This window comes from Eumetopias jubatus, unplaced genomic scaffold (assembly GCF_037043125.1).
Source record: "Eumetopias jubatus isolate StellerSeaLion01/CBP00866 unplaced genomic scaffold, mEumJub1_p1.0 scaffold_13, whole genome shotgun sequence".
Taxonomy (NCBI): Eukaryota; Metazoa; Chordata; class Mammalia; order Carnivora; family Otariidae; genus Eumetopias; species Eumetopias jubatus.
This window is the reverse complement of record NW_028274819.1, coordinates 104,615,296-104,641,835: the sequence shown is the minus strand read 5'-3', so window position 1 is coordinate 104,641,835 and position 26,540 is coordinate 104,615,296. Positions and strand designations below refer to the sequence as shown.

General features: G+C 46.1%; 2 long non-coding RNA genes across 2 annotated transcripts; both read left to right on the top strand.

The window, feature by feature from the left end:
* Window positions 1–1,180: 1,180 nt before the first annotated feature.
* LOC114211329 (uncharacterized) lies at window positions 1,181–21,388 on the top strand. Its single transcript, XR_003609742.2, has 3 exons — window positions 1,181–1,276; window positions 17,516–17,962; window positions 18,354–21,388. It is a non-coding gene; the product is annotated as an uncharacterized LOC114211329 (long non-coding RNA).
* A 174-nt stretch (window positions 21,389–21,562) lies between these two features.
* On the top strand, window positions 21,563–26,111 carry LOC114211328 (uncharacterized). The gene is made up of 3 exons (XR_015766680.1): window positions 21,563–23,554; window positions 23,796–25,234; window positions 25,433–26,111. It is a non-coding gene; the product is annotated as an uncharacterized LOC114211328 (long non-coding RNA).
* The last annotated feature ends 429 nt before the right edge of the window (window positions 26,112–26,540 follow it).

The window sequence follows — 26,540 nt, the reverse complement described above, 5'->3', positions numbered from 1 at the left end:
AACTCGACGGGTTTAAGCTACCCAGGTCAGACTTGCCCCTTGGTTCCATCTGCCCTTTTGGTCCCCCTCAGAAATGGGCTCCTGATGGAGGCTGGAGTGGATCCTACACGAGAGTCCTGGGGAAGGTCATAGGCAGCCGCATCAGGCAGACATCTGCCCATGGCAAGGTGACTGCTCCTGCCAGCCAGACACCCGGGCTTGGCCCGTGTTCAAGACTGAGACTGGCTTGTGGTTAGCAGGAGTGCTCCGTGGCTCCCCCTCTTTCAGGCTGGCTGTGCTCTCGAGACGGCAAGAGGCCAGCTGGCTTTGAGGTGACCCGAGTCCCTGCGGTGTGCTGATACCCTGCTAGAAAAGCCACAGGGGGACTTGCAGGGGGAGGCAGGTCCTAGGAAATGTGGGCCTGAGCCCGCACAGCAGAGTGGGAAGTGAGAGCCAAGTGCCCTCCAGCACGGAGCACCTTCACATTCGGTCAGAGACCCAGGAATTTTTCAAAAATGGCCATGTTCCCGCCAGTCCTTCATGTTTATCCACTCACGGGATTGATTTTCTAATGAAATCCTCCTACTGCATGATTTAGGTTCATTTATATAAATTATACAGTGATTTATTTAATGACCTACTTGGAGCACTATAAATTCTACAGCATCCATGCAATTTATTATTTAAAACCCATATAAATCATGCAAGATGAGGAGACAGAATTGTGCATAAAGATCACGGGCTTGGTTCAAATTGCCGTATGGGAACCAAAAGTGGGCTTTGTTTCGAGGGTGGAAAACAAACAAATACACTAATGTATCAGCTCTTTTGTGTGTGGGGGGGATGTGTACCAGCAGCCTTCATCTCTTTGCTCAGATAGGTAGCGCCCCCATGGGATTCCCCGTTGCTCTGCCTGCAAACTGTAGGATGACCCGTGTGGAAGCTTGACATGCTGTCAGAAGGGGCCTGAGGGCTCTGTATGGCCAGGGACCATGTACCCAGTACTTTGACATTTCTGAGCTTCGAGAATGGAGCCATGCTTCATGTGGACGTGACAGAATGGGCCCTCAGGCTCTTGTCTGAGCCCTAGCATCTTTGCTTAAAAAATATCCTCTCGTGTGAAACTAACCACCTCTTCATCTTCCTCAGTTGGTCAGTTCTTTCTCTCTATTTCCCTCCAGGCAGCAGTGGGCAAGGGGAACCTACGGCTATTTATATGGAGGGCTGTCCTCCAGCCCTCCCCAGATCTGGAAACAGGATGCACATGACCTAGAAGTACGATGTGCAGGATAACCGTGTATGTGGCAAGTACATCATGCGTTCCCTCATTCACTCACTCATTCATCCAGATCTTCCTAAATTCCAGTGTGTGTGTGTGTGTGTGTGTGAGAGAGAGAGAGAGAGAGAGAGAGAGAAAGAGAGAGAGAGAGACCATGCGTAGTGGCTAAGGGACGCTTGAAGTCAGTCAGAGCTGGCGTAGAACAGTCTTAGAATCCACTTCCCTAGCACAGAGCTAGGCGGCCTTAGGAAAATTTTAAACCTCCTCCTGGACCCTTAGTTTTCCTGAGCTGTAAAGCGAGAATAATAATACCTATTATCAGAGGTCATTATAGAGAAATAAGTGAGATAATGCATATAAATAATGGAGAATGGGGCTTGGCGGATAATAAATGCTCAAAAATACTAGTTATTATTTGGCATGAATTCTACCCTCTTAAACTAAAATATGGAAGATTTGCAAAACTTGTATATAAATAATGATGACATAAGAGAAAAATATATGTACCATTGAGAAAAGTATAGATGGAGTGCTAGGCTAAGCTTTTCTTTTTTATCATTTGAATATGTCATAATAAGTAAATCATACACGTGGTACAAATTCAAAAGACACAAAAAGAAATACAACAAAGGGTCATTCTCCCTCCCTCAGCTGTCCCGGCCATACAGAGTCCCTCCATAGATAACAGCCACTATGTATCTGTACATATACAGATACATACAGACTGTTAACTGTTAACAGTCTCTTAAGTACCCTTCCAGAAAGTCTTGGCACATTGAACATGTGTATATGGGCTCTTTCTCTAGACACAAATAGCAGCACACCACCGCTGTCCTGGATAGCTTTCTTTTCGTCATTTAGCAACACATGTTGATGACCAGTCTGTGTACTGGTTCATCTAGACCTGCCCTGTATCTGTCTTCTGTGGGGGGACATTGCTGAGCTAACCGGCTCTACACCAGTTGACTTAGGTTGCTTCCAATATTTACCTATTACAAAAAAAAAAAAAAGCCACAATAAATATCATTTCTTGTTAAAATATTTCTCCAGGTTAAATAACTAGATGTAGAATATTTGGGACAAAGAGCATATGTATTTGTAATTTTTATAGCTGTTGCCAGATTGTGCTTCATAGAGCTTGCCCCACCTTCACTGCCACCAGCAGTGGGTGAGAGTATTGCTTCACACGCTGAGCCAACAGTATGCTGCCAGACTTTCAACCTTGGACACTGAATGTCTTTCATCTTTAGGAGCTATTCATGCTCTTTTAAATGCGCTGTCTATTCATTTTTTTTTTTAATTGAGCAGCTGATTTTTTTTCTTATTGACTTGAGGGAATTCTTTATATATTAAGGGAATTAGCCCACTGTCAATGGTAAGTCAACAAGAGGGGTCCTTGCCCTGGCCCCACTCTGGCCTCCCATGGATGATACTTCCTCACAGGGTGAGGAGTCTATAGCACTAAGGGAAGGGCTCCCTCTTCTAGAACATTCGATGGGTACCTGGGACTCTAAGATTTCCTGCTCAAACAACCCCAAGCTCATTACCAGGCCTCTTTTTCAGGTCTGTCCTTTAGAGACTGGGGCTGTACTGCTGGTGTATAGGTCCCTGGGCCCATTGGTGTGCGTGTGTGTGCAAGTGTGCGCAGAGTGTGGACATGCGGGCTGGGTTGTTCATGAGCAGGACTGAGGCCCCTTGAGGTATGAGATAGAGCCAGGAGTGGGAAGGACTGGGGGAGGCTGGGGTTAACTCTTCCTATTGTCATGTCATGATGTGAAACTGAGGACTTCAAGATTTCTAAAGTCCAAACTGGCCTTCCAGGCCATTTTGAAGGCGTATTTGTCAAGGTGGGAGAACAAAACAGATTCTATTTAGCAGTTTATTAGCTTGATTTATAACTTTTAAATAGTTCGACACATGCTATGTGGGCCTCCATTTGTAATTTTCCCCTGGGGCCTGCAAATGTGAGGGCAGGGCCTGACCACATACCCTAGAGTCAGCAGGAGCCACACCGGCCTTTATCTGCATACTATTTTGGCATGAAATGGTAGGCCTCTAATTTATTATAGATTTCAGACCTTGAAGGAAGTATAAGAAAGTCAACCTCACTCTGGGCAGTTGATGTCTTAACCCCGTTTTACAGATGGCAACTGAGGCCCAGTGACTTGCCCTAGGTTGGTCTGCTGCTTTCCTTTTCCAGGCCCCGTGAAACCTTTGCTAAGTGTTTCTGTGAAAACTGCTTAAACATACAGGTTTTCATTTTGCAATAAAATCAGATAGTGACAAATTCTAAAGCAAGAGAGAATAAATATAGCTTCAGATATAAGGATCAGACCAGATTTCACACCAGACTGGAGCTGTCTGTCTTCAGACGCAGCCTCCTGACTGCATTTCATAACAGAGGATCCCTGTCTTTGATTTTCTCCTGTGTGATCATCTGGAAGTGCATGCACCAGATAGCTGGAATGACGCCATGGGAAATATTTATTTTGGTGTGGAGTTGTTTGCATCTTAGCCTGTGTGCTACTCTAATAACACCGTGGCAAACATGACATTTTCCCCAAGTAATTATAGAAGCCAGCAGACATTTAGAGGGGGTTGGCTGTTCGTTGACATGGGAAGCACAGCCTCACAGACCGGGGGTTCTGGAATCATGGCAGTGTAGCTTTTTAACCCAATTTGTGCACCTTCCTGGTAACGAGCAGAGGCTCTGCAGAGGGCCTGGCACTGACCTCAGGCCTGGCAAGCATCCCCAGGTGAGAGACTCTCACAGCTTCACCAGGTGAATCAAGAGCCGTGTGTTGCTCGTCACCTGTGCTGAATGAAGTCTTGAGGCGTGTGTGTGTGTGTGTGTGTGTGTGTGTGTGTGTGTGTGTAGGGGAGAGTAGAGGGGTCTCAGCAGGTGTTGCCCTCCTGCCCAGGGAAATCTTTCACTGGTCATAGCCACAGATTAGGGCTTCTACAACCTTTGAAGGTCCCTTCTGCCTAGAAAGGCCAAGGGACAATGTCCATGAGGACACTGGAATGTGGGCAATGAGAGGAGACAGGTTCAGGCCCAGGGCTGACTCGGTGACGCCACGTCTTGGCCCCTTCGTGGCAGCTGCTGGCAGTGCGGTGTGGTGGAAAGCATTCAGAATCCAGAGTCAGATACCTGACTGGAGCCTGGCTCTCCTTCCGTTAGCCTGTTGGCCTCATCAGCCAATCACTTAACTTCTCTGAGCCTTGGGTTTCTTCTCTGTTAAAGGGAATAACAATACCCATTTCCAAGTATTAGAAATTTTACTTTTTTTTTTTAAAGACTTTATTTGTTTATTTGAGAGAGAGAGAGTGAGCGAGCGAGCGAGAGAGTGTGCACACCAGCCAGGGCAGAGACAGAGGGAGAGGGAGAAGTGGACTCCCCTCTGAGCAGGGAGCCTGACGCGGGGCTCGATCCCAGGACCCTGGGATCATAACCTGAGCCGAAGGCAGACGCTTGACCAACTGAGCCACCCAGGTGCCCCCCCACCAAGTGTTAGAAATTTTAAAAGGAGGTGATACAGGATATGCTGATCACAGTTTGCTTTGCTTAGTAGCTACTATTTTTAGAACTCTACATGGCTAAAATGTTTTTAACTTTACAGATACTATCACTTTGCTTTTCATTAATCCTCAGGGTGCTGCTGTAAGAGAAGGAGGGTATTATTCCCCTTTAGCAGGTGAGTAGAGTAAGGCATGGAGAGGTTTTTACAACCTAACGTAGCAAATGTTCTTGAGCAGGGCACTACATCTTCCATCTGCAGTTCCTGTCCTTGGGAAACTGATGAGCCAATGAGCAGTAAGACCCAAACTCTCTGAGGGGAGGCGCTTGGGCTGTGTTGTTCGCTGCTGTATCCCTGTGCTCCCTAAAAGTTTGTTGGCTGGGTGAACGATATGATTCTAACCTGGGACACAGGGAAGGATAAAAGCAGATTGACAAAGTCCTCTGGAAACTCAGAGGTGAGCGAGGAGTTCAGGGCCGGAAGTGTGAGGAATGCTTCCAGGAAGCGGTCACATCTGGCCTGGGCTTTGAAGAGGCTGTTGGATCCCGACACGCGGAGATGAGCAGGGAGGGTACTCCGAGAAGCAGGGTCAGCAAGGAGCAAAGGCACCGCCCTGCACAGAGGCGGTCACGTGGAGGAAACAGGAGCGGGGCAGGTTGGCTGGAGGCGGAGCTGTGTTCTGCCCACCCTGGGATCCACGGTTTGGCCAACCATACACCCAGGCTTGCCAGGAAAAGTCCCGGTTTATACCTGTTGTGGACTAATGAACACTTGTTACTTTTGGTGCCTCTTTTGACTTTCCAAAGTGGCCCAGTTTGGATCACACATCATATGTTCACTCTGTCTACAGCGAGAGACGAGGCTTCAAGGAAAGCTCGGGGCAGGGTTTAGGAGAGGAGGCCAAAGAATTTGGACTCGAGTCTCTTGGCTCGGGGCTCCTCCTCCAGGGTCTGCAGGGCCCTGGTGTGAGCAAGCAAATGAAGCTGGCAGAGTGGCAGATGCTGTGCCCCCCAGCTCTGGTCAGGAGCTGCGATGTAAACGCGTGCACTTGGGTTCTTAGTTCAGCTTTTCCAGAGGAAGAGAACCAGTGAGATGTATAGAGATAAAGGTTAAGAGGAGATTATAGGAACTGGCTCATGTGTTACGGAGACGGAGAAGCCCATTGAAAGCTGGTGGTGTAATTCAGTCTGAGTCTGAAGCCTAAGAATAGGGATGGGGTGGGGCAGTGGTGTTTATCCCAGGGTAAGTCTGAAACTCAGAGGACCAGGAGCGTTGATATCTGAGCGTGGGGGAAGACGGATGCCTTTCAAGCAAGGAGAATGATTTTGCCCATCCTCCGCCTTCTTATTCTGTCAGGCCCTCAGCAGATTGGACGGTGCCCACCCAGACTGGTGAGGGAGATCGTCTTTACTCAGTCTACCAACTGAAATGCTAATCTCTTTTGGAAACCCCCTCACAAACACATCCAGAAATAATGTCTAACCAGCTATCTGGGCATCCCTTAGCCCAGTCAAGTTAACACATAAAATTAACCATCACACTTGGGCTTGCCAGATTTCCTGGTATTTGAGACAAGCCAGAAATCTTAATTTTTATGTGCAACTCCTGATTTTAAAATATTGGTTCAAAATTTTGAAAACATTGTCAGTTGTACAAAACCTGTCTGCACACTGTGACTGGCCTGAGGCCACCAGTCTGCCCTGTCGCTGGGAAGTGGGGAGCTGGGGAAGATTTCCAAGGAGGGAGGGCAGCTCGGTTAGAACTGAAGATTGCTAGGATCTTGATGTCAAGGAAGCATCAGGTGAGATGAAGGTAGAGGTGGGACTTGTGGTTGGGAGCTCCTTGCCATTGTCCAGGTGGGCCACAAGGCAGACCTGAATGAGGCCGGGGCATTGAGGGTGCCGATGAAGACAAGGTGCTAGACACGTTGCAGAGGCCTGGAAGGTCTGGGTCTGGGAGGTTGGATCGAGGAGGGTGCAGTGAAGTGAGGCTGAGGCCCCCAGCAGGTCTGTGGGTTTCACACAGAGACGTGGCAGTCTCCACAGTAGGCCAGAGGGTCCGGGAACACAGGCCTCATGAGGCTTTGCTTCTTCCTTAGAATTCAGCATCATCTTTGATGAAAGAGGAACATCCAGGAGCTCTGGTGGCGCAAGCACTGCTGATCAACTCCTCTGGCTGGGGAAGCCCTGTCCCTGGGGGGTCGTCAGTGGCTGAGCCTTCTCAAAGGGTGGAACACGGTTAAGTCCCGGGGAGGTGCACTGACTTCTCAGCCAGCCTCTGGTGGTGTGTGAGAAACCCATCATAAGCTTGGTTAACTCATTTGGTGGACCTATGCTAATTCTGTGTCATTACCCGTAGCATTTACGGTTCATAAGAGCCTTTTTTTTTTTTTTTTTTTTAAGAGCAGGTATTTCAGATAGCCGCAAACATAGCCATTTCCTCACAGAGCTGCTTCCTGCTCCAGGAGCATGACTTGCTGATTCTGGAAGCCAAGTAGGAATCTGGGCTGTTGTAATCAGAGGTGGACTTCTATGCTGGAGTGTTAACCATGGTGCGGGGCAGAAAAGCCAAAGCCGTATGTAGCTCTACAGGTGATAACTAATTCTCACAGCGGCCCTGGGCAGTAGATCTGATATTATCCCCATATTATAAATGAGGAGACTGAGGCTCCCAGAGGAGAGGAGAGAAAAGACAGCAAAACAGAGAAAAAGGTCAAATCGAGTATCAATCAAATTGAGACCTACTGTGGGCAGGATGTGCTTAACCACTAGACAGTACTGCCTGTGAGTGCATGAGGGACACTGTGAAAAATAAGGGGGACAGAAGCAAGATTAGGCAGAGAGAGGCTTCGGGTCATGACGTAGACAGAGAAAGGAAGAGGTGGGTAGGAAGAATCTCAGCCTGTAGCACAATGCTGAGTGAGTCTGGGTGAGGCAAGCTAGGTCCCCCCTGGTCCCCAGCTAGTCTCCTAGAAAGGTTGCCCATGGCAAGAGTCCCCTGGCAGGAAAGGCTCAGTCCTAGCACCCTGCTGCACTTGGCCTTGCACCCTGGAAAGTGCAACATTGGTGCGGATGTGAGGGGGGTCCCCAGCGTGGCTGCTGGGTTGTCAGTCACCCGCTCCTCACAGCAGATTCTCCCGGAGGAGGTTTGAACCGTCCCCTCCACAGCCACCATAGGCCCCCCCCAATGCTTGCTCCCCAACACTCACACACACTGCAAAGAGCCCGCATGCGGTAGAGCCCAGACGGCCAGGGGAGAACGTTCTAACTTCAAGTCAGGGTTCAAGTTTTGGTTATTGCTTGGGATCTGACCATTGTAAGTGCTGAATTGGGACTGTGTGCCTTTTAAAATGACTGTAGGACTTTTTATTACCCTTGAGTGACCAGAAGGACTGTGCAGCCTTTTTCAGTTTTCATGCACGAAGGGCCAGCCCCACTGAGGAAGTGGAAGTGAACTATGGGACTCAAAGTAAAAATACCTTTATGACACCATTTCCTGAGTCCTGCTGGCTCAAGGTCGTGGTTACACTATAAGTGCTTAGAGCAGTGGCCGGCTACAGTAACCACTAAGTAATAGAGCTTCAGGCAACCTTGAGGTCCTAGAAAGGAGAGAGAGGAGACTGGAGACAGGAAAGGAAGGGGAAAACAGAAGGGACAGTGGCAGATGTGTCTGGGTGGATACCAGCCCCGTTCCTAGAAGCTGAGCTCTAGGGGTGCCCTGCCCAAGCACGAGGGCTGCGAGGGGCCCAGAGCTGGGAGGGGATCGCTGGACATACATCTCTGCAATTAATTATCTCACGAAGCCACTGTGTTTGGAGGAAGACAAAGAGGCCCTTCTGTTCTGCTGGTTGGAGCCCACCTCTCCAGGGAACATGTGTACCTCCCTGGAGGAGTGGGTATGTCTTAATGTTATTCAGAGAATAACCCTCAACTTGGCCTTAAAACATCAACTGTCTCTACTGAGCCTTACCTGTCACTATGAAGGGATCGGTCCAAGTGAAAAACACATTTTTGTTCTTAAGATACTGAAAATATAGTTGGGGAGAAAAGACATGTGAATAGAAAATCGATAATAAAGTCTTAATAAAAGCTCAAAGTAAAAGCTCCAGGTGATCAGGAAGAGCTAGCATCAGGGCACTGCAGGCTTAACTGCCAGATGACTGCTTCAGGCCAGAATTGGCATAGTTCAGGGCAAGGAGGGCAGTGGACTTGGAATCAATCACACAGGTGGGGGTAGAGTCACATCCTGCCTTCACTTGCTGAGTGACCCTTGCTACAGTACTTAACCACTCTGAGCTCCCATTTCCTAACCCGTCAGGGGGGCATAGGAATACAGGAGAATAGAATGATTCTGTGCTGGTGAAAACACACTGTAAGTGCAACTGTTAATTTTCTTTCAAATGACTGGGGTGGAGAGAAAAGTCAGGGCTAATGGGGCCTGAGCTGAGACTTGCACTAAGTGGAGGATTTGGTGTCTGTATCATCATGGGTAGATAATAGTACTGAAAAGTCTGGGGGAGGGGATGTTCAAGGTGCTTTGTTTAAAAGTGACTTGAGAGAGTGATTGGTATGGGGGTAAGGGACATAAATATGGGTGGAAAGGCAAATTGAGATTGTGGGGTCCTTGAATTCCAGGATCATAGTAATAGCTATGATCATTTAGCGGGTGTTATGGGCTGAATTGTGTCCCCTAAAGTTCATATGTTGAAGTCTGCTCCTAGTACCTCTGAATGTGACTGTATTTGGAGACTGGATTGTCACAGAGGTGATTAAGGTAAAATGAGGTTGTTGGGGTGGACTCTAATCCAGCATGACCGGTATCCTTATAAGAAGAGGAGATTTGGACAGAGATACATGCAGAGGGAAGGCGATGTGAAGACACAGGGAGGATGGCCATCTACAAGCCGAGAAGAGAGGTCTGGGGCCTCCCGTGGCCCTCGGAAGGAACCAACCCTGCTGATGCCTTGATTTTGGGCTTCCAGCCTCCAGAACTGTGAGAAAATAAATTTCTGTTGTTTAAGCCACCGAGCTGTTATTGTTGGTATAGCAGTTGGTATCTTGTTGGAATAGCAGTCCTAGCAAACGAATATAGCTAGGGTAAGCCTGTTACATGTGTTACCTCGTCCATAGGTGATGGGAGTATTTTCACCGTGGAGTGGTTACAACCTTGGGGTGGCTGCCTGGGTTTGAATCCTGACTCCACCATTCAAGCTTGGACAGCACATGCAGATGATAATAATAGTGGAGGTGGGGTTGGGAAGACGGGATATAAGTCGTTTGGAGATTTACTTAGGATGTAAGCAGGATTAAGCCATACATAGTCTAAAGTGTCGTCCCCTGGACTTGTTCTCAGGAGGACATCTACAAGCCTACAAATACTGGCAAATACCTTGACCTGTTTTACCTGGATCTTGAGCCAGTGCTAACTTATAATTTGCCATGGAAGCATTTTTGTTGCCGGCTAGGTCCTGCCTGTGATGGCTACACCTTGACAGCCCTTGATTTAGCTCACATTCTCTGTTCTCCCACCTTCAGCTCCCTTCCCTGGCTGCCTTTCAACCTGGACTCTGCCCATGGCCTTGGAGGTGTCATTGAACAGCACTTCACTGACTTGGTTTCCCCCCTTGCAAAAAAAAAAAAAAAAAGACTGTCAAGGAACCCCAAGCCCCAGCTTCTCCAATAGTCAAATTTGTTCAGTGGTTCAGCAAGCATGTATTGAATACCTAATAATTGCTGGCAGTGTGCAATACGCTAAGATACAAAGATTTCTTTAAATAATGATATTTTAACATAATAAGACATGCAGAATTCTAGCCAAGCTAAACATATGATTATTTCCTTTTTAAAGTCGGTGATTTACCTGTTGTCTTTGGAGTAGACAGTTACAAAACAGAGATAAAAATGTTGTGAGAGAGTCTAGATTTCGGAACAGGGCTAGGCACATCGTTGTGTTGAATGAATAGCTGCTGAGCTAATAGAGGTTGTAAGAACCGGGCATCATGAGAGCACCTAGGAGAGGCACCCAGCCCATTGATGGGGCAAGGAAGGCATCCTAGGAGAGCAACTCCAGATGCCACGTTGCAAGAGAACCGCCCTCTAGGGAATGTGAGGCAAGAGAGCAAGAGCCACGTTCCCACCATGCTTCCAACACTCAAAGGTAGACTGAGGTGCTGTGGGGTCAGTACTGCACTGATGGAAGCAGAGACAGCGTCCTCTCAAACCGAAGTGTTCACAAACATGGCCACTTGGCCCACACCTACCTGTCGAGGGGGCCCATTGCTGGCACCTCGTTTCCACTAAGTCACTAGGTGTCATGTTCAGCAGAAGCACGGCAGAATCCAGGCCTCAATTACTTGCTGTATCATCTTCCTGTAACTTCCTAATAGAATTATCTTGTCAGGCATTTGTCTTCATGCCAGAAAAATGAGCTTGCTGAAGGCCAGCTCCATCAACTCAATTTTTTTCCATGCAGAATCCCAGTCAGGCCCAAACTAGGATGATTTCACTGGTGGGAGTACAAGCTTATTTTGGAAAAGAACTCCTTTGGAAAAATGGTTTTATATGCATGTGGACACAAGACAGAGAGAAGAGTATTAACTTTGATAGTAACTGGAGCTGGGTTTGACTCTGGCCTCAACCACTTGCGGGCTCTGGGTGCTGAGAAGCCTGTTGGGGCCATCACCACAGTCTCTGAATGTTCCAGAGGAGAACCCTGAGGTCCAGAGAAGGACTGTGGCACCCCACGGCCACCTGGATGACAGTAAGGATGAGGAACTAAGTCTGTTGCCTTTCAGCCACACAACGCTGTGTGGTTTCATGGGGTCCTACCCTGGAAGGGTCTGCGGTCTAAGTACCTACAAAGTGCTGACATTCCCGTGATGATGGTTGGTGAGCCATCAGGCCATGTGGATGGGTGTCTGGGGAAGTACGGCATGTCCTTCCTCTCGTCAGCCCTCCCAGCCCCTGGCTTAGGCTGGGCACGTCACAGGGGGTCCATGACTATGTACAGGAATGAATGATGCTTTGCCTCAGGAATCTTAGAACGATGCCAACAGCACTAACCGTACTCTGTACAACACTTCACAGTTCTCTAAGTGCTTCTAACATACATTATCTCATTTCACGTACCTGCTCTCGTTTGAAATTGTTGCAGAGCGTAAGCGTATAGTTAAAATATCAATTAAGCCAGGTTCTGGAATAAATCAGGCTGTGCCAGAATGAATTAAAAAAAAAACCACAAAAATAAAAACAATGACAACTCATCAATCTAGGACTCATTCCCCAGGCTACGACCCACAACTCACCTCCCCTTCACCCCAGCTTTGCTCCAATTTCATCATCATACTCACTGGACCCGCACTGGCGGTTTTCCTTGATTTTGCTCTTACTCTGTCCCCTTGTCAGGAATGCTCCTACCTAATCTGTCGGTGAAAAAAGTCTTCTTTAATCTTGAAAAGTCCTGGTTATGGAGCTCCAATTTTATTATCGTTTTCTTAACACCTTCTTTTGCCCCGTCCACTCCCACAGCATTAGCAGCTTCTCCAGACTGTGTTATATCCCATCTTAGGTAGTATTGTAATGTTTCACTTTTACTCACCCTCCTTCGTCAGTTGTTTTATGACCTCTAATGCCTGGTACCCGATAGGTGTTGGTTATGTGTCTGTTACCTGAATGAAGAGATAGGCCGGGGGCATTTGGTGGCCAGGTGGAATCTCTGGTGGATGGCATTTATTAAGCCTGCTGTTCTCCACATGCCTCAGCCCAACGCCAGACAGAGCAGGTTCCCTGGGGGTGAGGCCATCACCGAGGACCAAATTATTCTTTCAGTGTAGCCCCGTTTCTGCACGAAGCTGCTCGCCAGGTAAAGAATAAATCTCAAGTTTTACAACTTGTTTATTTTCTAACCAGACTTCTCATTAAAACAGAACAGAACAAAACAAAACACCCACAAAAATCCATTCTCTTTCACAAACAATATAATACCCAGGAAGGATTATGGAAGACTTGGCTTCTCTGAATGCATCTGGCAGTATGTTCTATGTTGCTTTTTCCAAAAAATAATCGCCTCTGTAGACAGTAGATAAGGTGTGTGTGTGTGTGTGTGTGTGTGTGTGTGTGTGTGTGAGCACATGCCCATGTGCATGCATGTGTTAGCGTGTGCACACACACACATACACTGATGACATGGTGTGGCTGAAGGTTAAGCCTGACTGAGGTTCAAATCCAGATTGACGGTTCACCAGCTGTGCGATCTAGGGTTTCTGTGTAATAGGGATGACAAGACCTACACTGTAAGGACCCGAAGGGAGCAGAAAAGCCAGTGCAGTTCCCAGCACTCAGAAACTCTCTCCCCAAAAGCAAATTGGAGTATGAGGATGGCCTGCAGCTCCCGGGAAGCTCTCCATCCCCTGGAGCCCTGTGCACACACATTGTCCCATATTTGTGGCATTCGACAGTACTACCTGTTGTCATTTCATCTTTTCTTGTGCATCTATCTATCTCCCTAACTGCATTGGAACCACCTCAACGGCAGGGCCAGCTCTAACACTTTTTCTGTCTTGCAGAGATGCTTACTAGGTGGGTTGGCCAGAGGGGCCACGGTCCCATCCAGAAGGCCCTGGGGAGAGTCTGAATCTCCATAGGAGTCTTCTCTGCCCTGCTTCTGTGTGTCACTTCAGACTTACTGCTGGCCCGCTAGAGGGTTCCTGACACCAATAGGTTATTCCAGAAGCTGCTCTTCAGCCTTTCCTCCTGGTCAAAATTGTGAGGATGGGTAGCACAATGGACCAGAGCTTCATGGTGCCAACTCCAACACTAGTGAGCTACAGCCCTCTGACCTCTGTGTCCCGTTCATAAAGATGGGAACAATAAAACGTCCCTCATAGGCCTGCTTCTAGGATGAAATGGTAGGGCCATGGAATCATCTAGTGTAGGGCCTGGCACCCATTAAGGTCCTCGGTTTTCCTTGTTAATACCACAATCCTTTACTTTTAAGATGCCATTGATTATGAGATGCGCTATAGATAACAGTTTTTCAGGAAAGACTTGAGTGCCAATTGCCAATTAAATTCATACGTCTCAACCTCAGATGTGTTAAAAAGTGCACAAACGAGCCATGAGTTGTCTCAACTCTAGTCACTGGGTGAATGGCTGAGGGAGAAGTACATGAGATAAGAAGCAAAAACCACCAATGCAATTAGATGACAGCCTCGATGATCAGCCTGATACAAACATGATGCTGATAGACCCAAAAGATTACACTGCAGGCTCTCCCAGGCCTGGGATGGAGAGTATCAGGGACTCAGCCCTTGGCTTTCCTTTCCCCAGCATCTCTGGGCTGGATCTACTGGGTTCCTTTTTTTTTTTTCTTTTAAAGAATGAACATATTCTAAGACTTGTTTCTTTTCTCTCTCTTTTTTTTTAAGATTTATTTATTTATTTGAAAGAGAGCACGAGCAGCGGGGAGGAGCAGAGGCAGAGGGATAAGAAGACTCCCTGCTGAGCGGGAAGTCCGACTCGGGGCTCAATCCCAGGACCCTGAGATCATCCCCTGAGCCAAAGACAGATGCTTAACCAACTGAGCCACCCAGGCGTCCCTTTACACAGATTTTTATTAGGTCCTAGTCCCGTCCTGGCTGCAGCCCGGGGTTATTTGTGCTGGCTTCCCTTCCCACCTTTGGTAGGCTCTGAAGAGAGATTAAAAAGGGTGGGGCTTGAGGACAGATCCTAAATGGCCTTTATGCTAACTTGGAAAGTCATTGTCACCTTCTGCCCTGCTCAGCACCCACTTTTCCCTCTCCATTCCCAATCAGGAGTGGAGGTCCGCTTAAGCCCTAGCTCAGTAACTGGGATTCTCTGTCCTCTGATTCCAACTGACACACGTTGTCTTCTAGACTGTGGGCTTCCTTTTAACATGACCCTACCTATTTTAAGTGTCTCTGTGTGTCTAACCAGTGCTTGGCACCTAGTAGGGGCTTAGTAAATACCTGTTGAATGAATGAATGGTTAAGAGGATCCTTATATGTCACATCCATCACCAGCATTGTGACAGGTTGATTCAGCTGACTCAATCAAAGCCAATGTCATTTGAGTGCACAAAATCATCCAGTAGTGAGTTGGAGGCAGCTTGGAGTTGGAGTTGCTTGATCGAATTTTTTTAACTAGTTGCATGCATTGTGTGGGTTATAGTCTCAATCTCCACGAAAACTCTGGGGCACAGAAGGTGTGTCCACCCCACTGCTTTCTGGTAATGACAGAGGTTTTTTTTTCCCTTTCCTTTTATTAGTGATAAAGGTTTTGTTGGAGATAATTGTATTTTTAGCAGCACAGTTAATGAACTAGCTAAGCATCAATAGATGGAATCATAAAACCATTAAGCACCAAGAGCAGTAATGGGAAACTGTGTCTAGGGGTAATGAAATTAAGTGTCTTTATGAGGTCACTTTATTCCTTTTCTCCCCAGCTCTCTTGCCCTCCTGACTACATGGTGACTGCCACTCCTAATTGCTGTTTCACTAAAATGCACAATGCCATCCATTTTGTGTTTTAATTCAATGTATTTCTCGGGCCTTCAGGATCATTAAACCCTCCACCAAGAGAGTGCAGTAGAAGTGGCAGTTATGAAAACTTCTGGAAGTGGCCCAGGAATGTAGGAGAATAAAGACAGCAAAAAAGGTTGAGAAAGAATAAAAAAAACTCTGCTGGACTTAGTATTGGACCCAAACTGATGAGTGTCAATGCTCAAGGCTGAGCTCATTCAGGTCTCTGGTGCAATCTCTGCAGACAGGACAGGGCTGCTCTGAGGGATTGGGGTCTATGGTTATACCTGTCTGGGAACCATACTTTCTCAGTTTGGGAATATGTTCATATGCATAATTTCCTTTGAGCGTCGTGACAACCCCTTATGGTAAATTTTTACTCCCACTTTTCAGATGAGGAAACTGAGGCTCATGGAGTTTAAGTGACAAGACTCAGGTGCCACTGCTAATTAGAGGCCAAAGCTGGTGTTCTTTCCCCTATACTAGGAAGCCTCATGGGTGTTGAGCCAAATCACTTGCCAGTGATTCAAAACTTGCCCAACCAAGGTCACAGCATCATTATTTCATTCCATAATTCAAGAAATGTATTTTTTAAAGATTTATTTAAAAAATGTGAGCAGGGGTGGGGGGTGGAGGCAGAGGGAGGGACTCTTTAAGCAATGTCCCTGCTGAGTGTGGAGCCTGACATGGGGCCAATCCCACAACCCATGAGATCATGACCAGAACCAAAACCAAGAGTCAGATGCTCAACCCACTGAGCCACCTAGGCGCCCCTAATTCAAGAAATATTTATTGACATCTCCCATGTGCTGGGAGTATGAGAATGAGCAAAGCAGACTCTTCCCCCATCCTGATAGAACTTAGATGTAGCTGGGAAGGGTTAAAGGGCATGGCTGTGCTGTGGCTGGGTGATATGACAGAGAAAGGACCACACTGGGGAGGCAGGATGAGAAATCTACAGGATGAGAAGGCTTCCTGGAGGAGGTGAGGTTTCAAACTGAGGCCTGAAGCATGGAAGTTAGAGAAAGAGATGAAGGAGGGGTAGGGTGTACAAAGGTGTGGCCGAAACGTGGGAGGGAGCAGTGGCTGAATGGTGGTATTTACCGAGGTGATAACATCCGCTGATAGGACTAAAGAACTGATTCCACGTGCAGCCTGAAGGGGAAGGAGGAATTAGGAATGCCTTCCATTCAGTGAGACAGGGAGCACTGTGGGAGGAGCCCAGGGGAGAGGGTGGCATAAGATGGTAATTACTGGGCATGTGTCGCTCTTATAAAAACGCACCCTCATAGACTGCTCAGCTGGCCAGGCCTCATGGGATCTCAGGGCTAAGAAATGAATTAAAGCCTTGCTCTAGACATGGTGCTGACATGCTTTCATTGATGCCCCCCCACCACAAAGCCCGAATACACTGTTTTCACCCTGCTGAGGAATTGAAAGGATGGACTGAAGCCCCCAAACGGTCACCACCAGCCAGAATGATAAGGCTAAACATGATGGAATTTAATAGGGGCAAATGTAAATAACCCCCCTCAGGTTTATAAAATCAGTTGTTCATGGGGCACCTGGTGGTGCCGTCAGTTAAGTGTCCAACTCCTGGTTTCAGCTCAAGTCATGATCTCAGGCTCATGTCTCATGAGATCGAGCCCTGTGTCAGGATCTGCACTCAGCGCAGAATCTGCTTCAGATTCTCTCTCCCGCTCCCTCTCTCTCTGCCCTTCACACTCATGCACTCTCTCTAAAATCAATCAATCAATCTTTACAAAAAAAAACCCACCAAACCCCCGAAATCATTTGTTCATGATAAACAGAGAAACAACAGACCCCAAATGGAGTCACTTGTGCTAAGGTCCACATCCACAAAGCAAGACTTAGCACCCAACCTAATTGCAGTTTCAGCCTCTCCCAGGAACATGACCTTTGATCAGTCGGGCTGGAATCACCTGGTGAGGACCAGTGAGGCGCCCGGTAGACAGCCCCCTCCCCCGCCGCCTTTACCCAAAGGAAGGTGACCTTGCTTGAAACAGTCCACTCTGCATCTTGCCCCCTTTCTGCCTATAGAAGCCTTTTATTTTGTACAGCTCCCTTGGAGCTCCATTGTATGTGCTAGATGGGATGCTTCCCGATTCATGAATCATTGAATAAAGCCAATTAGATCTTCAAATTTACTCAGCTGAATTTTGTTTCCTTAACGGTGTGAAGAATGAAAACCTGGCTCGACAGCAGCTCGTATCAGCAGAGCCTAATAGAACCAGCTGTGGAGCCTGGACAGGCCAACAGTGTGACACGGCGGCCCTTCTCCCACTTCGAATGCCACCTTGATGTTCAAAACATTGCAGAGGAATCCATGAAAGTGGTTACCTGACTGGAACAGAGAAGAGCCTGTAAGGACAGAGCCTAGTTCAGAGAGCTGTCCGGTAAGACCTGAGCTTCAGGGGGCTGCTTGGAGCATGGTCCGGGCGTACCTCAACAAAATACCTGGAAAAACCAGAAGCAACGGGCATAATTCTCAACCGACCAGGTTGAGAAGGATTTGTCTGGGCTAGGAGCAGAAGGAATGGTGGACCGAGGAAATGAAGAAGGGCAGAGGAGCCCAGAAAAGCTGATTGTCATATTAATTTGTTTCAGTCATGTTCGAACTCTGATCAGGTATGTGCTTAGCTCTCTGCTGTGGGAAACGCTGTAAAAAAATAGTATGAACGGTGCTAATAGGTCTAGCTCAGATGGCAGGTGCTATTCAGAGGGCGATGAGGTCTGGGAGAGCTGAGGGCCAGGGACCGTGTTACTGGCAAAGCATGTGTTGGGGGCAGTGAGAAAAGCCTCTGACCAGAGTCTTGGGAAGTAGGTGGATAGGTAAGGGTGAGTTTGGCAGCTCAGTGGGCCTGACAAAGAGCTGAGACGTGATGGAGCTCACTGGGCTGAGCTCTTGCTCATTGGGGGTGGGGAGACAGGGTTCACAGAAGAGTCATCTGTCCCGTGGCGCTGAATTGTAGGATACCAGAATCTGTGACTTTCCTCCCGATCACTTCTCCCTGTGTAGCGTGTGCCCTAGCTGGCTGACTGCCCTGTGTTGTGCTGAGGACCCGGAGCACACATGAATGCCTGGACTGCAGTGACCAGGAAAACTCCAAGGAAAATCTCTGGGAGAGAAGCCCCCATGCCCTCTGACGGGAACTCAAGCTAAGCGAAAGCGGGATGTGAAGGTGCTTTGTAGACTGTAGAATGTAAGAGAGTCCCTTCCTTTCTCCTTTTCTTCCCTCTTTCCTCCTTCTCCGCCCCACCCCTCCATCTGTTGAGCAGTGGCTGCTGAGCAGGCACTCGGCATAGGGATAGACACACGAAGATGGTCAGAACACAGGTCCTGCTCCCACAATTCATGGTGGAGAGGGGAGATCAGACACACAAATAAGTGACATTTCTTTGATTTTAAGATGCACTCCCAATATAATAAGAGTTTTTGAGAGGGAAAAAAAAAATCAGAAACAGTACCACACTAAATGTACACGTTTGCAAAACATCCTCATCTTAGAAACATACAGATGTGGAAAAAGGGCATGTTTGAAAATGAGCCTGTGGGCAGAGTAGTCACAATAGAAGTAGGTACAGTGACCTATCAGAACATAAAAATGTCGGGGGGGAAATCTCTGTCTTAGGAGTAGTAGTTGCAGCGGTGTGATCATTGTCATAAGAGCGGGGGCACAGGGTGCCCCTGGAACCCCCTGCAGGGAGCTCTGAGTGGTGCCTGGGGACACCAGGTAAGGCTTCAGTGGGAGGTGGTGTTCCGGGGCCACCTTCCAGGTGACTAATGGTGGATAGGCATGGGTAAAGAGGCCCGAGGAGGGGGTCCCAGGCAGGGGAGCAGTTCTGGCAGAGGCAGGAGACAAAAGAGAGTGCGGTGCATTCTGGGAGCAGCTGCTTGTCATCCTGTAGGTGGTTACTAATAGTGGAGGAACAGAGGGGGCCTTCCGTCTGGACGCGCCTCATCACAAAGACAACAGGGAGGGAGAGGTAGGCTTCATAGCGTAACAGAGTGAGGCATCTCTGCTAAACTTGCCCATCTCTTGGAAAGTTCCTCTGTTTTCTATTTACATAAGTCATAAATCGATTGCCTAATGCAAAAATGATGTGTTCTCCAATAGTTAGGAAATACAACAGATTTCAATCAATAGATTCAAAAATCTTCATTACATCTGCTTGCTTATTCCCTTAAACCTTTTCTCCAGAGGAAGTATGCCCTTTAGAAGTGATTGATGGTGTTGCTTCTGTGGGCACATGCACTTCTTACAGGTTCTTCTCTCTCTCTGTCTCCCTCTCGCTCTTTCTCTCTTTTCCTCTTCCCCCTGGTTGTCAAGCAGCTGCTCGGCTGCAACACTAGGCAGGCACCAAGGAATAAAGTTTTTTGCTCAGATGTGTGTGTGCGCGCGAGGCTCTCTGAATTGCATCCTCACAGAATAAGATTTGGGTGTGGGCATGATGAGGATGCTATTAGCAGGAAATTCATTTATGTTGGTCCCAGGACAGTGAGAAAGCTACCACAGTGTTGAAAGAAAGCCAAGTAAACAGTCTGGAAAGTCCTTCCTAGGGCGGCCTGGTAAAAGAGATGGACAGTACTGGATTAATTAGGACATTCTTCTAGACTATGCCTCTTTATGCTCCTGGGGGGATGGATATTTTCTGGGGGCAGAGAAGCACCCCTCTGGTCCTTCTGTGTTCACTTCTTAGTTTAACCCATCCTGGGCCAGGAGGAAAGAATCCCCTGGCTTCTCCCTCTCTCTCGGGGCTCTTTCTCAGCCCTGGGAGGGCCATGAGCTGTCAGAGCACCCACTATGATGGAAAAGAACCCACCACCCTGGCTCCTCCTCCTGGTTCTGCCACTGGAGCCTCTTTGGATCATGTTTCCTCATCTGCGAAATCAGCCTGTTTACTAGTTAATCTCTAAGATTGTGCCTCAGCTCTATGACAGTAACTCAGACAAGCATAGAGTGGCTGAATGTTTATACTGTGTGCCAGGCATTCTGCTGAGAGCCTTCTTCATTCAATCCCCACGGCAACTCTGTGTGGTTCATACTCTTATTGTCCCATTTTACAAATGACGCACTGAGGCTCTGGCATAATAGCTACCTCATCCTGGGGAATGTGTCAGAACTGGAATGAGGGTATGTCTCTGGTTCTGTAGCCCACATGTTTGATATGTTTTCTTAGTCAGGCTGCTGTAACAATACCCATTGACTTGATGGTTTAAACAACAAACATTTATTTCTCACAGTTTGGTGGCTGGAAAGTCCAAGATCAAGATGCCCACAGATTCTGTGTCTGATGAAATCTCTCTTCCCAGTTTACAGATGGCCACCTTCTTGCTAAGTCCAGAGAGAGAGAGACAGAATTCTAGCCTCTTCCTCTTCTTATAAGGACATTAATTCCATCATGAGGATCCTACCCTTATGAACTCATTAAATCTAGGCCTGTCCCAAAGGCCCTACCTCCTAGTATCACCACATTGTGATGTTAGGGCTTTGACATATGAAACATTCAGCCCATAGCAGACATTATGCAGTTTTGCCTCCTTCCATGATTTGGAGGGAGTGTGGGTGAGATTTGAGTCACCCTTAGAAGCAGTAGGAGGGCACGCTTCTCTCCACCTCCAGCACAGTGCTGGAGAGGGAGTAATCAGGGGCAAAGATGCTGTGCCCGCGAGCAGGACTCTGGGAGCTGGTGAACAGGGATCCTGTGTAAGGTTTTTGAAGCCAGATACTTGTTGGAGACAAGCTACTGCCTGGGAGTATCTGTGATGATTTGTGAACATCCAACCATTAGTTCCACAAATATCTTTTGAACAACCTACACTCTTCTAGGGGCTGGGAATGCAGTGGTGAACAAGACAGGGAACTTACATTTTAGTAGGGAAAAAAGACATCAACTAATCCCACAAATAAATGGGTGATTGAAAATTGTGTTAAATATGAGGAAAGACTATACAGAGTGCTGTGGAGTGTACATATTGGGGGCCAGATCTGGTCCTGGTGGAAGATGTGGTCATCAAAGATCTCCCTGAGGAAGTGGTTGCTGAGCAGAGATCTCAAGGGTCTGAAGGCTCTAAGGAGGGGCGGCAGGGGTGGGGGTGGGGAGCTGTGTGACTACAGCCAGAGGGCGGGGTAAGGGGTGTGGAGGGCCAAGTTCTGTAGAGCTTTGTAGGTGACTTACGTAGTTTGCACTTTATTCCAAGTGCAATAGAAAACCATTGCAAGGTTCTAAACAGGAAAGTGATGTGAGCTGGTCGGCTCTGAAACAAAATCACTTGGCTGTGGTTTGGAAGAGGCCCTCATGGGAGCAAGAAAGCCGGTTGGAGGGCTGTGCCCATCAGCTGTGTAGACTGAACAGCTAGCAGTAGCTGGGCTAGAGTTGGCAGTGGAAATGGAAAGAATAGGAAGGATTGCGGGATATGTAGGAGGTAAAATCAGCAACATGGTGGGGAGTGGCTTGAGTTAGGGTTGAAGGATGGATAATTGACATAAACAGGGACAGGCAAGCTCATTTAATACCCTGATGCAATTTTTTAAGAGGTAATGCCCCTTCTGAAAGCTTCCCAAAGTTTCTAGCTGGGTCAGTTAGGATAATTTCATTTGTATGTTAGAGAAATCCCTCAACTCAGTAGGCATAAACAAGTAGGAACCATATCACATAGCAGGGAATGCCTCGGTGGCAGGGCTTCTGGGTGGTGGGATCAGCATTTCCAGACATCAGATACCCAGTCACAATCCCATTATTTTCAGGTTCAACTGGTCAGAGTGAGGCATGTTTCCACTCTGTAAATCAATCTCTGCCCAGGCGGTAGGTTTACCATGACAGCTTAGACTGCTCAGGATTTTGCTCTGGACTAGGAACAGATTACCTTCCCTGAGGAGCAGGTAAATGGACCTAGTTCTGTTAGGTGAGACAAGATATTGGGGCTCTTTGGATTTGCCATGGTGTCCTGGACCAAGCCCCAGGTTTTGGATTTCTTAGACCAATAAACATGGTAAAAGGAGTGGATGAGGCAACTGGCGACAGGATTGCCAACTTTTCATTTTTACCTGGTAAAGACTTAAAAAAATTACTATCTACTGTTTCTATCATTTCATCAAAAGGACATTTTAAAAGCAAAGAAGAAAAAAACCTTTTAAGCTTAAAAAATTTAGCATTATAAAAACTTGCTATTTTTCCTTATTTCTCTTATCTGAAATTTGGAAACCGTTCTCTTGGACCACTATGAACAATATAAAACAGAGGTTCTTAACTGGATCCATGGGCCCATGTGGTCTGTGGAATAGAAATTGGAGCAGCCATGAACATAGGTAGGGAAAAATTACAGCTTCATTTTTACTATCCTGTATCTGAGATGTAGCATTTCCTTCAATTATGAGTGTGACAACAGGCTGCTAGTATGAGCATGACCTGTGATTTTTGTCATCAATGGAAATCACAAATATTTTCATATCACATTACAGTTGCTGTACGTATCTGAAATATCGTTTACACCCACCACTATTTTGAAGTTACAGAAGCTATTAGATAAACCCTGGAAATGTGGGCTCAGTCTTCCGGAAGAACTCTCCTCCACTCTAGCGGGCCACTGTCTGGAAACTGTGCATGGTAGGGCGGCCACTGGGCAGTGAGTTAGAGTGTTCTCATGGGGGCGACCCATGCATTCCAACATTCCTTAACTGTAAATGTTTGTGGATCAATATGCCGAAGGAGTTGAATCATTTTCATAGTTTGCCCAAGTTTCGTCCATCTGAATTGCTCTAATGAGAGCTTTTCTCTCTCCTTCGGCAGTGCAGCCTTTGGTGACATAGATGAGCTCAAACATGTCTGATGGCTGAGCTGACTGCTGAAGTGTGAGGTTTAAAGTAACTCCTTGTGATTGCTAACAGATTGCATGGTGACATGGGTTATGCACAGTGTGGTAAGCTCTGTGAGCAGTGGAAGTCCTTTCTCTGATTTATTTTTCTGTTTTTACTCTGCACAATGTTTGTGTTTTGAAGTAGAGTCTTGCATGCACAGTATATTATTCACATGTTGTTCTTGTGTTATTGTTCTGTGAAAATGCCACACACTTAAAAGAATACCTCTGTGGGAAACAGTGACAATATGAGAAATGAGAACCATTATTTCTAGAAAGTCACAGACAGTCACATGAAGCAATCGCTGAATTTCAAGAACAGGACTGTTGAGCAACTATCTAATCCCCTGGTCTTCACAAAGGTGAGAAGATGTTACCGGTGCAAGCACTCTGTCTCATCATAAAAACTGCCTCATTTTACTTACCTTTCAAAAAATTTAATGAATGTTTTATACTTTACTTAATTAACATACAAATTATTCCCTTCTATGTAGTTTTATCAAACAAATTACTTAGGAACCATAAACAAAATATTACATTTCAAAGAATGTCAAAGAACAAAAATGTTTTAGTTTAGCTTTATATATTATTTATTTTTTACAGACCCAGCTTATCTTGAGCTGGCAAAGAAAAGGAAGGTGTGATCAAAACTGTGTACCTGGTTTCTTTTTGTTAATGAAGGGATGGGGCATAAAAGCCACAATGACTTTCTTACTACTGTGGAAAGATTCTTGGGAAGGGAATTTTGAAGTCAGGAAGACTGAGAGAGTCCCTCATGTCTGTCAATTGAGACAATGCATCCAAGAAAATGAAGAGCTTTGTGTGTATGTGGATGAAGAAAGCTCAGTTTGAAAAAGCCAAGACACTTCGAAAATGTGGATTGGCTGTTTCATGAAAACTTCTTCTGGAAGCCCTCCTGAAGTTTCTTCACAAGTGGCAAACAGAAGAAGGCTCACTTTTCTGGAGGAAGTTTACCTAAAGCCACATACACGGGGCATGCTGAGAAGCAGGGAAATGGCTCTCTAGTCAGGGGAGAACGGTTGGCATATTTTGAAGTGGATTATGGAGGGGTTGGCAGCCTTGCCACTCCCCTCAGCAAGCCACTCAATGAAACCATAGACCTCTTTCAACATAGCTACCTCTTTGTTTTGTTCATGATGACCCTGCTTATGTCAACAAAGAAGAATTATTGTGTTTTCACTTGCTGCATTTAACACAGACATATTCAGGCTTTTCCAAAAATCCTGGGACAAGTTTTGTTGGTGGTCATTAAAAGTCATCAACTTCATCAAAAGGGTGTGTCAAGAAACAATAGAAAATGAGGGGTTTCTCTACCTTAGAGGAGCGCACTGACTTTGAGGAGGCAAGTTTTACTTTTTCTAATAGAAACAGAAAATGCATTCTTGGAGCACTTTGAAAGAATTTTGTCTGTGGGTTGGTTGGCTTTCTTGGCAGGTATTTTTAACCATAGGAATGAGATGACTCTTAATTTCCTGATATCACCATTATGGATGCCTCTGAAAACATTCTGAGCTTACTTGGCTCCACTGCTGATGATGAGGCTGACATCTTTGCAAACTTACAAGTGCTTTTCCTCAATGGAGGTGAGTTACAAAATTCTGTCAATTTCCTTGAAAAGAGTAATCTACAAACACCTGGAAGCACTTTAGAACTCTTTGAAAAGTTATTTCTATCTTGATGGTAACAAAATTGAACACTAGAGTAGTGTGCTTTTTCTTTCTGATGTAAATTGCATCAGAGGTGTTCACCTAGCCAAAGATGAATTCGTTGATCTCAGGATCACAAACCCACTATAACTAGAGTTTCACTAAAAAGCCTCCGGGAGTTTTGGTGGTCTTTAGGAGACACGCATCTTTGTGAGAGTGCTGTGGTTTTTAATCCCATTTTCAGCACTGTATCTTTGAGGATTGGATTTTCAACATTGTCACCATAAAAAAATATCAAAATCAACTGGATTTCTAACAGGACATGCGTATTATCTTGAAAAAAAAACATTCCACCATTTTATGTTCTTATTTAAGGTAAGCCAAACCGGTCTTTATAGGGGGTTAACTTTCAAAATTAAAATTTGATTTTTAACTTGACTGTATTTCAAATGTAATTTTTAAAACAGCACAGAGAAGCAAATCTATTACTATACTAAAGAGGATTTTAAAATACTTTGGTAACTGTATTGCAGCATATTTAGTTTCTTTCCCCCCTTTTTTCTTTTTTTGTAGTCCTGTGTATTTACGCATTGAAAAACGTTCTAAGAAAGGTTCACAGGTGGCAGCTTTGAATGTTCAGCCCTCTCATGCCCAGGACAAGGGAGGAAGGGAGCGCCATATAAGAAGGCACCTCTTCTTTACTTCCTATAATAACCGATTGTAGGAAACTGGCTACTTTTCAACCAATGCTCAGGTCTTGAAGTCCAACGCGTTACTGAGTTCTTCCTGAGTGCATGGAGTATGATGTGATAAGAAGAGGACCGTGTGCTTCCTTCCCTCAAGGAATTTATTTGTGGAGACAAAATGAGTGCATAAAACAATTAAGGAGAATTCAGTGCAAGGCTAGGTGGTATCTTGAGAAAAACCTGCCTGTTAGCTTTTTTATTGTAGCATCCCCAGAGTCTCAAATATTGCTTGGCACATACTGTGTGCTAGGAAAAAAAATCTGTTGAATGAAAAAATTGGTGACGAATTTCAAAAATATCTATTGTTATGATCATAACACATGTTCATTAGTGAAACCTTGAAAATTCAGAAGAATATAAAGAAATGAAGAAGTAAAGAAGAAGAAAAACAGCCAACATTTTCTAGATTTCTTTTTTTCTAAATACATATGCATGACACACACACACACACACACACACACACACACACACACTCCTTTTAAAGAACAGAATAGGGACCTGAGTTTTATGACCTGATTTTTTTTCTCTTAAAATTATATTGTGAACATATTTGTCATTAAATGTTCTTCAGAACATTATTTTTAATGGCTTTATCATATAGTATTCTATAAATAAATCATGGTGTAGCCTAACTTAACCACTCCCTGTTGTTGAATATTACTGTTGGAAAGATGTTGTAACACCAAGAGCTGTGTTTATCTGCTGCTCGTTCTATTACAAGTTTGTGCTGAGCTTTTTTCACCTTTATACATAATCTCGTTTCATTTCATCCTCACAATAATCCGATGAGGTGGCATACACTATACCCATTGTACAGAGGGCAAACCCGAAGTTCAGAGGAGTAATGTGTCAGAAGTCGTGCCGCTAGAAATTGACAAAGCTGGGATTGGAACCCAGGTCCGGTTTATTTTTATTTATTATTTTTTAAAGATTTT